Source organism: Chamaea fasciata, unplaced genomic scaffold, assembly GCF_029207755.1.
Source record: "Chamaea fasciata isolate MVZ Bird 193981 ecotype frontalis unplaced genomic scaffold, bChaFas1.0.hap1 SCAF_2, whole genome shotgun sequence".
NCBI classification, from domain to species: domain Eukaryota; kingdom Metazoa; phylum Chordata; class Aves; order Passeriformes; family Sylviidae; genus Chamaea; species Chamaea fasciata.
The window spans coordinates 66,066,169-66,076,186 of NW_027094087.1; the positions used below are offsets into that span (position 1 = coordinate 66,066,169).

Consider the following 10,018-nt stretch of genomic DNA (forward strand, 5'->3'; position numbering starts at 1 on the left):
AAGGATTTGCCAGTTAGGCACTGAACTACTGAGAAAACAACCCTTATGCAAAGCAAGTAGCAATTTTAACAAATACACACGCACACACATATATACAGAAATGCTTCTTTATATATAAAAGCCTTCTATAAAGGCTTCTTTGGTCAGATGTCTCGAAAATACAACTGCACAAGTAGAAATGTTAAGCAAAAACAGGGGTGGGGAATAGTTACAGTGGCTACAGTTTTTGTCAAAAGAAAACTTTCAAATAATCCAGGATCCAGAAAATGTGGCTGCTTGTAAGAATTCAGAAGCTTTTTAATGACAAAGTTATCAACAAAGGGTTACAGCAAGAGGAAGAGTGCAGCATTCTTTTCCCAAAGAGAGGCCATGCAGCACTGCTGGCAACAGGCAAAAAGCAGCGCAATAACTAAACACACAGGGATGAGAACTGATGGATGGGAACATGCAGCATCAACTCCACTCAGCATCCATCACAAGAAGAAACTTCCCTCTTTTACTTTAATTCCTCTTTTTTATTTCCTTTTTGTTTACAGCACAAAAAAAAAAGATGCGCCCACGAAAGCCACACAAGTGGAACTTCAGTAACATTTGAGGGGCAGGGGGTGGGAATGGGATCTGAAGGTAAAAATATCTCTCATTTCTGTGGATGGACTTCAGGCTGTGCCCTCAAGAAGACTTGGGTACCAAACCACCAAGCTCCTGATGCTGTCCCTACTATAGAAAATCGCAGCCTGGCTGGGTCTACCTGCTCACACTATGGATTAAGTTAAACACCAAATAACTAAAGCCACAAGAAGAGCCCACAGAAACTGATATTCCTTACTCACCACCACCAAACCCTTCAGGGCCTCCAGCATTTCTCCCAGGATTTGAGCAATGCAAGTGCCCTCACTTATTTTTTAACAAGCACAATGTACCCATTTATGTATGAATTAAACATCTGAGACTTCCGGTACTGTCAGCCAACAGAAAGAAGCTTTCTGAAGGTCTTTTGACTGTAAGAATTATTCTGGTGTAGTGATTTTAGTACACACTTCTGAAGTGAGGATGAACTTAGCGCCTCTTTTTTGGAAAAGGAAAGTATTTTATTCAAACTGTCCCCCAGAAGTGACTTAGGCAGGTGTCTAAGGTGGCAGAGTTCAGCCTTCCATCCCAGCCTATCCCACATACTCCTTGAGCATCGCAATGCAAAGGAAATGCTGTGATCCTAAATCCAGCAACACATGAAACCCAAAGGACAGCACATCTCCAGCAAGCACAAAATAAACCTATCTCAGATACTGGCTGGGATGCAAAGCAGAGAAAGTGGACTAAATCCCATTATTTTTTTCAGTTTACTCTGCTTAATTGTTTGATGTGACTATTGTAAGCTTTATCCCACTAAAGTCACAATCAAAAATTACAAATCTACCACCTTCTCAAAATAGGAAGTCTCCAAGTATTAAGATATAAGACTCTTTCAACAAAGACATTTTAACTAAATTTTGATTTAGCTGAATATGGATCTCAAAAGAAAAAGTGAAAATGGCAATGCTATCAGAAATAGCAGCCTCCAAATCTGCCTCCTAACTAGACCAACTCTGCATGCTCTCACTTTCAAAAGCTCATTTTTTCCTTTCAAAACTGTGTAGGGCACTGTCTACAGAAAAGATTTCTTTGGCTAGATGGAACAAGTAAAATTAAGTTGCCGTGTAACTGTTACCAATTTATAGAAAGTGGAAAGGAATGTTTTTCTCTACTTTTTTTTTCTTAAGAACAATCTTTTCATTTCCCGCTTGCAATTTTCTTGCAACTGAAAGATTCTCTGAAAAAGGAACTGGAAGAGCTCCAACTACTGTCCAACACTTTAAAAGATTTTAAAGTGTCATCAATCACAGCTCTTTACATGCTCTTCTAGAGCACTGCCAACCGATACTTGAAGTCTAACTCAAAACTGTTTCATGCCAGCATTAAACATATGAAATAAAGACAGATTAAAAAAAAATTCTATATTATTCTGATTTTAAGTTAAGTCCTGTTCAGATTCCTGTCAAATGTTACTACATAATAATCAGTCATTATCTTCCTTTCTTTTCAAGGAGGAATTGGCAATTGATATCATTAATCCTAAATAGCTCAGTGGCTACCTCAGATGACAACATATTATTATGTCTGCTATAAAAGGTCCCCTCAATTTTTGCAGACCATCTGAAAATGCTGGTACTATGGGGGGAAAAAACAAAGGAATAATATCCATGGTAAATAACAAGCCACAGGTATTCTTTGAAACTGATGTAACAAATTTCTAATACTGCATATTCCAGTTAACAAACTTGAATCGTTTCAACAGAAATGCTCAGTGGCTGGTTCTTCAAAGTCTGATTTGAAAGTATCTGAGAACACACCACCCACTTCTGACAATTTTGGTAATGAAAAAAAAAATAGTACTTTTTCCATAAAGAGTACTTTTTTTGAATGATTTCCCCTCAGGTATCCACACAGAGAAAGTGCTGGGTGACAGATAGTTGCCTTTACCCCATCAATGGCAGCCTGTCAAGACCTGAACAAAGTATATGAGAATTACAGCTCACTCATGCTCAGGAAGGCTTCCAGAGCTCACTGATAGCATCTCCAACTCTGGGAATGGACGTGACCTTATTTCCAGCTGGCCTGAGCTCTGTGCACACACCCTCTGCACCCACGCAGCCTGCCAGCATCACTGTGCTGCCCATGCTGCTGTCAGGGACCTGTAAGGCTCCAGAGCAGAGATGCAACACCACCACTAGAAAAGCTCTTCTTGGACAAGGCAAAGAAAAAGAAACTATTTCGACAGTCATCAGGAGGATCAGCATTAGCACGCAAAACCTTGTGCTCTTTGCTGCTCTGACCACTGGACAACACTCCGCATTAATAGGGAATTAGGGTCACTGCTTACCACCTTACAGAGAGGGTAACAAAGTGCCTGTCCCAGGTGACACATGACAAAAACGAGACTAGAACTCGGGTCTCCTGACATGATACATCATCTGATTAATTATCCCCTTAGCAGCGCTGATGGCCAAGGTCATGCATTTGATTGTTCTATGTTTAAACAACGAGAACACACTCGCCCCACAGCCAGGCCAGGAACAAAGCTCGGGATTTTGAGTCCCATCATTACTCTGCTATGTAGCAAATACTGTGCCAGCCATTAGCAAAGAGCACGCCTCATTCCCGTCCTGAAGGCTGGTTCACAGAGAGGACAAAAGCTTGCTACTGCTAACCAGACATTCCTTAACTCAAGTGGTGCTGGTCTGCACTGCAATTCCAAAGGCTGTCAATGCCAGCGCTGCCAGCCACCCACAAAAGCATAAACACCACTGCACATGAGGGCGTTTGTTACAAGAAACAAACAAAAAATTTTTAAAACAAATCTATGTACAAATAAATAAACCAGATTTTAAAAAAACCCACAGACATTACCAGGATCGCATTCAGAGGGTCAGAAATGTCAGTGTGTGACAGTCACGGCCAACTTTATTTAGTATCACTGAATATATACTTTTAATAGTTTTTAATCACAGCATCATCCTTGATCCTGATACACAGTCTTTTAGTTCCAACAAACCCTAGCTTGTGATTTTACTGAGCTAAAAAAAAAAAGAAAAGAAAAGAAAAAAAAATCAGCAAGCCAACACCAAAGTAAGTCCTACCCTTGTAGCTGTGACTGAAGGGACTCTTCTAGCACAGAAGTTGATGTGAACAGATGCTGAGTGCATGAAGAAACAGACAGTATAAAGCATACAATCCCTGAATATGTATCACATGACTTTACATACTCACTCCCAAGTTTTGCCATGTATTTGAGAAACATTGATGGTGGTTGATGCCACCATGCCATCCAAAAATCCAGGAAATTACAGAAATAGCTACAGAACCGAGGCACCCCATAATTTAGATTTGTCTTCTCCAGATCAAAACAAATCATTCTGCAGCAGACATAGATGCAAAAAAAAACCCCTGTATATAATAATTCAATTTTGGTTCAGTCCCAAGTTTAGACAAGGCTTTCTAATTAATATGAAGCGCCACTACACAACTCAAGAAAGTCCACACAAGCTCAGTGTTACATACAGTATCGATACACTTTCTGGAAAAGCCACATTCATTTACCTTCTTCTTTCTATCTCTCAGTATTATTTTTAGAGTTCTCTGCAGTCAAAAGGTAAACAGAAGTAATTAAAGAACAGTCTATGTTTTTCATATTGTAGAATTACAGAATATTCTAACTTGGAAGGGATCTGCAAGATCATTAAGTCCACCTCCTAAATGAATGACCCATACAGGGACAGAACCCATAACTTTGGCATTATTAGTACCACGCTCTGACCAACTAAGCTAATCTCTTATAGTCATCACTTGGGAGCAAACAAGCACAGACTTCATGTAAACTTCAAACCTATCAGTCACACCAAACTCTGTAGAAGTACAAAAAAGTTCAAATATTTCAGGGCACAAAATGTAGGCAAATTTCTGCACAGACAAGAGATTCAAAATGTAAACAGAGCATGATTAAGGCTGGGGTATATATATATATATATATATACACGCACATACACACACATATATATAAAAACCAAAACTGACTCCACAACTTTCCTTAGATTGGTCCAATTTTACCCACTTTTGCAACTGTGCCACAAGGTCTGAGCAACACTTCAATCAAGTTTGACAATATACACCTGTCTAGCTATAAACTAAAGAAATAATTTTGACACTGAATCATCAAATAAAATTTTTGCAGTTGTTTTGGGGGGGTTTGCATTTAATAACAACTTCAAAAAAAACCATTCAGTTGAAGCAAGAGGACTGTCTAAAGTTCAGTTGTTGAACGCGGGGTAAGGTTACACAGAATTTTTTCCAATGACAAACAATGTTGACAGTGTTCTCAGTACTACAGTGCAAAAGCATTTCTCCTTTCTAGTGTAAGCATGAATTTAATTTAAAAAAAAACCCTAAATTATTTTTTACTGCGTAGGAAACATAGTCATTTCATGCTTTTGCATTTTGCACTTGAAAGACTCAAAACTTGTCTTACAGATACAGTGCAGCGTAATTTGCACAAAGGAAAGGAAAAGCCCCAACCTGGCTGCTCAACACTTTACTTAATATCTCACTTTCAAACAGCATGTTTATTACATGTTTTCCTCTTAGCAGGAAAAGTGAGCATGCTTGTGTTTGCAGCTCCTCCTCTTTCAAAATGCACAGCTGCAGCTGTAGTAAACAACCACTAGTCAGGAACTGAGAAGGTCAAAGTCTGGGTGCTGCATCCATTTCAGCTTTTCTAAAAAAAAAAAAAAATTATTTCAGGAAATTAATTTTTGACTCATTTTGTAGCTATGTCAAGGAATGGCAAACCACAATCATTCTCCAACAAAAGAAATCAAGACACAGTATTTCAAAAGCCACAAGCAAGATACTCCAGTAAAAATAAGTGTTTTCATATCTCCATCTTTATAAATGAACAAACACATAATTCACACTCTCCTACGTTCAAACTAAGACTTGGTCAAAACCAACTTTGTACTGATGAGACCTGTTCCACAAAGCAAGTAAGACTTACTGAAGGAAAGAGCAAGGAGGCTGGCCACACAGAGAAGTGGTGCCAGCAGCTCTGCAAGGCTCACATACGTCATCCAGCAGCCTGAAGCAAGGAGGCTACAGCACTCTCTCTGGGAATGCTTGCATAAGTGGACATCATGCATCCAGCCATGAGAAAAGGCACACAACTTCCCATTATTTTACAGAGCATCCAAAATCTGAACAATGGGATACTCTAGCAGCCCTGAAAACTCCAGCAAATTACACAGACGTTCTGCAACTCCCCTGTGCAGCAGAGAAGCTCCCCAAGCACCCAGGAAAGGCATTGCCCTCTTTCCTCAAATACCATGATCTGTATTTCTATTTAAATGTGGTAGTTACCATCACACACGACCTTGGTCTAGGCAAAGAGGAAAACAGTCACTACCACAGGGTTCTGTAGCCCAAGCCCTCCGCTGACCCCATTCTAACACCTTCCAGGGGAAGAGCTCTTTCAGCCCCACATTTTTTTCCCCCTCACATCTGGAGTGAAACTCTGCTCGTGCATGTCCAGGTCTGGCTGATCCTGACAGAAACAACTGGCAGAGGACTCCATGATTAGCCTGTCCTGGAATCTTAAAGTTTATTTTTAAAAGTTGTTCTACAGAGTCTTCTTGGGCTGTAAAGGGCCTTTCCAGAAAAGGTTTTTCTACAAGAAAGCAAAGAAAGGCCTGGAAATATCATGAACTATTGCCAGGGGGAAAAGACAGAATTTAAAATACATCATTTCCCATCCCCCCTATTTACACGTCCAACATTGCCTCACTATCAGAAGCAGAAAACAAACAGTATCTCCCATATCCTAAACTCCTTCCCAGCCATCCAGCATAGGTGCACTCACTCATCAAATGGCCTATGAATACGTCTTTGTCAAAAAGCTTTTTTCCCTCAGAAAAAGGTGCTCCTCAGACTGTTCCCCTCCTCCCAGTTCCAGGTACAATGCACAGCGTTAAAAAAAAAAAAATGAAAAAAGAAAAAAAAGCCAGTGGAAAAAATACTAAAAAGGGGAAAGAAAAAGAAATACGAAGAGGAAAATGCCACCACTGTTGCTCTGGAGGCACTGGGGGGGAGCGGGCGGGGGTGCCGGCCCGGGGAGGGGCGCGTATGGGTGTCACCGAGGGGGTGATGTCATCCACCAGCCTCCAGCCCGGGCACCTGCCAGCAGCAGCGTAGAGCGGCTGCCAAAGCCTCCGGCAGCACGGGGAGGGGAAAAAAATAATAAGACATTAGGAAAAAAAAAATCCGCAATGTTTCCCTTCGCTATGCGCGGTTGGTTTGTGACGACAGGTGACATGCCAGCTTGCAGAGAGCGGTTTCAACTTGATTACGTCCCATTAGAAAGATATTCAAGACACTCCCTCTCTCCCAGCACGAATAATATTTAAAAAAAAAAAAAGAAAGAGAGAGCAGACTCGGTTTAGGCAGCCTTACGTCACTAATAAAATGCTCCTATCGCCCCATCTGTGACCTATTCAGCACAGTTACTAATCCCACGCTGCGACCACTTTGCTGTTCCTGTGCATTTCAGAGTTGTAGACCAACCAGAGAGCAGAAAATGGAGCCCATATGCCAGCGCTATATAAAGCAGCCTCGCAAAGTTGCCGCGCATAATCTACCTGCCGCGGCGAGACGGAAAGTGAAAAGCAAAAAAAAAAAAAAACCAAAAAAGGGGTGGTGGAGGGAGGGAGAAGAGGACCATTTACTTCACGATGGATAATTTAAAAAATAAACTAGTTTACTGTCTTACTCAGAGGAAGGGGGGCTGCCAAGAGCTAGCAGGATTTTACAAGCTCTATACAGACCCCGATCAAGTGAACTTCTCTTCAGTGTTTCCTACCGAAAGGGCTCGTACCTCCTCCCTAAGCGCATAAAATATCTTATTTCCTACGCAAGCCCGTTTGCAGGACTGAATGCCACGCCAAGATCCGAAAAAAAAAAAAAAGCCCAAAAAACCGCTGTCTGGACCGGAGCATCGCATCCCTGCAAACCACGGGGAGGGGAATATAAAATAACCCGTCTGGTAGCTCCTATCCGCCACCCCCAACATCCAAGCACCAGCGGTGGTGCAGGATTTTGGGGGAGGCGGAGAGGAGCCCACATCTCATCCCAGAGGAAATTTCATCCCAGCAGCGGAAAGCTTTCGGAGAGCTTCACAGGGTGACGCTGATGCCATGGGGTAACCCATCTCCCGCAGCGGCTCTGGGCTCACGCGTTAAATGTAAATACCAGCGGTTTGCTCCCCAAGCTCCCGACTTCTGCAACAGCGAGCATTTCTTCCACAGAAGGTAATTATTTCTGTAGAAGGTAATACGGCACGACACTCCTGCATTTTTATTTTTTCCCCCCATAGGGTGTTATAGTCCGATTTTTCCTCCCATACAGCGTTACACTCCGATTTTCCCCTCCACAGAGCGCTACACTCTATACTTTTTCGATATTTGTTTTTATATATTAATTGCCCAGCCCCGAATGCGCACGGGGGCCGCCCGCCCGCCCCCACCCACACACCCCCCCGCCCCCCCCCCCCGGGGACGGCAGCACAAAGGGCTGGGCGCTCCCAGCTCGCTGCTCATCGCTTTTTATCGCTTTTTTATTCTTCCCCCGCTTTTTTCACCGCCACCCCCACCCCTTTTTTTCCCCCTCTTAAAGCCTCAGCGGGAAAGTTGAGGGAAAAGTTCGGGCCGGCCCCTAGCACCCTACCCCGGTATCGCTGCCGCCGGGGCACCGGCAGGGATGGAGGCAGGAGGGAGGAGGGGATGGATGGAGCGGGGGAGGGAGCGGGGGAGGGAGGGCACCGCCGTTAACCCCCGGCTCGCCCCGGCGGCGCCGGGGGAAGCGGCGGGGGCGCCCTGCCCCCCCCTCCTGTTCTTTAAAATTATTTAACTTCAGTATAGGAGCGATTTTTTGTTTGTTTGTTTTTTTAAAGAGAGGGCTGACTGGGACAGCAGCAGCAAAACCCACACACGTTAGCCGTTTATCTTGGTAAGAAAGGGAATCGGCACAGACCTGAGCAGAAGCGGCAGAGCAGGAGAAGAAACTGTTTCCTTCCCTGACACAGGGTCCCCGCTCTGTGTCTGTCTGTCCACCCGCCCCGCGCTCCCCGGGCAGTACCCCGCGCACTCGCACCCCGCACCGGCGGAGCAGCCGGCGGCTATCCCCGGGAAATGAATGGGGGCAGCCCGGGGAACCGCGGCGCTCGCTCGCCGCCGACTTACCCGCGTCACATGATGAGCCCAGGCAGGGTGGGCCGGGGGTGGAGGCTCCCGGCACCGCCTGGCCGCGCCTCGCGTGGGGCCGCCGCGACACCCCGCCGGCCGCTCAGACAAAGGGTCCGGGCCGGTGTCCCCCTCCCCAGCTCCCGGCCCCTGCTCCGGCCACGGCGGGCGCCGGTGGCGTCGCTGGCATGCGGCGCGTCCCCGCCCCCACCGGCAGCCGGGCGGAGGGAGGGGAGGGAGGGAGGGGCCGCGCCCCCGCCCCGCGGCCGCCCCGGTGCGCCGCCCGCCCCGCCCCGGGGGGTGGGGACGGGAACGCCCGGTCGCGCCTCCCGGCCCCGGCCCCGGCCCCGGCCCCGGCCCGGCCGCGGGGAGGGGCAGGGCAGCGGGGCGCCGCGGGGAGGGGCCGGGCGGGGCCGGCAGCGGGGGCGCCGAGGGGAGGCCCGGGGCGGGGGGTGCTGAGGGCGGGCCGGGGTAAGGAGGGGCCGGGCGAGGCTCAGCGGGGTGCGGGGCCATGGGGAAGCGTGCGGCTATGGGGGCGCCGAGGGGATACTGATGGGGGCGAGGCGTTGGGGACGACTGGAGGATCCCCGAGGGTACGGGGCGGTGGGGGACGGAGGGGTGTCCCGAGGGGTCGGCACGGGGCCGTAGCAGCGCTGAAGGGGCCCCGGGGGGACAGGCATTCGCGACACTGAGGGGCGTCCGGAGAGAGAAGGACACACTGGGCGATGTGTCCGCCCCAGGGCCGCGCCGCCGGAGGGTCTGGCCGGGCCCGGCCCCCGCTGTTACCTGAAGCTGAGCACTACGAGCCTTTCCCTTCTCTTTTATTTTGTTTTCTTTGCACAGCCAGACTGCAGCTCGTGAGAAGTATGCGAGGCGTGGGGTTGTGGGTTTTTTTTTGTTTGGTCAGCGCTTGCAAGCCCGAGTCGCGCCCCTGCAAACTGAGAACTTCCTTTATGGGGAAGATTTTTCTCACGTAAAGGCAGCAGATCCTGGTTTGTAAAGGTTTTAATAACAGCACACAGAGGAACAGATTCCATAATCTTAAAGTTTGTTTAAAACATAAAGTCTTTGTTACATTAGTGTTTTAGAAGAAAAACTTTCAGAACCTTAGGAAACAAAAATATAAACCCTAAGAATCAGTTAAACCTTAAGAAGCAAATCTCTATTTCTTTTCAAAAGCATTCTTACACGTGTTTACACAG

At 46.4% G+C, this 10,018-nt stretch overlaps 1 protein-coding gene across 6 annotated transcripts in view; it reads right to left on the bottom strand.

Annotated features, from left to right (window-relative positions):
* The window catches only part of KLF12 (KLF transcription factor 12), a 236,030-nt gene extending 227,131 nt beyond the window's left edge, over positions 1–8,899 (bottom strand). For 4 of the 6 annotated variants that reach the window (XM_066176287.1, XM_066176288.1, XM_066176284.1 and 1 more), the window contains exon 1: positions 8,817–8,879. The gene's annotated coding sequence lies outside the window, so the exon portion shown is untranslated. Of the gene's footprint in view, positions 1–8,607; positions 8,779–8,816 lie in introns of those variants that run through there. The other 2 variants (XM_066176286.1, XM_066176285.1) reach the window with 2 other exon arrangements.
* Between the last annotated feature and the right edge of the window lie 1,119 nt (positions 8,900–10,018).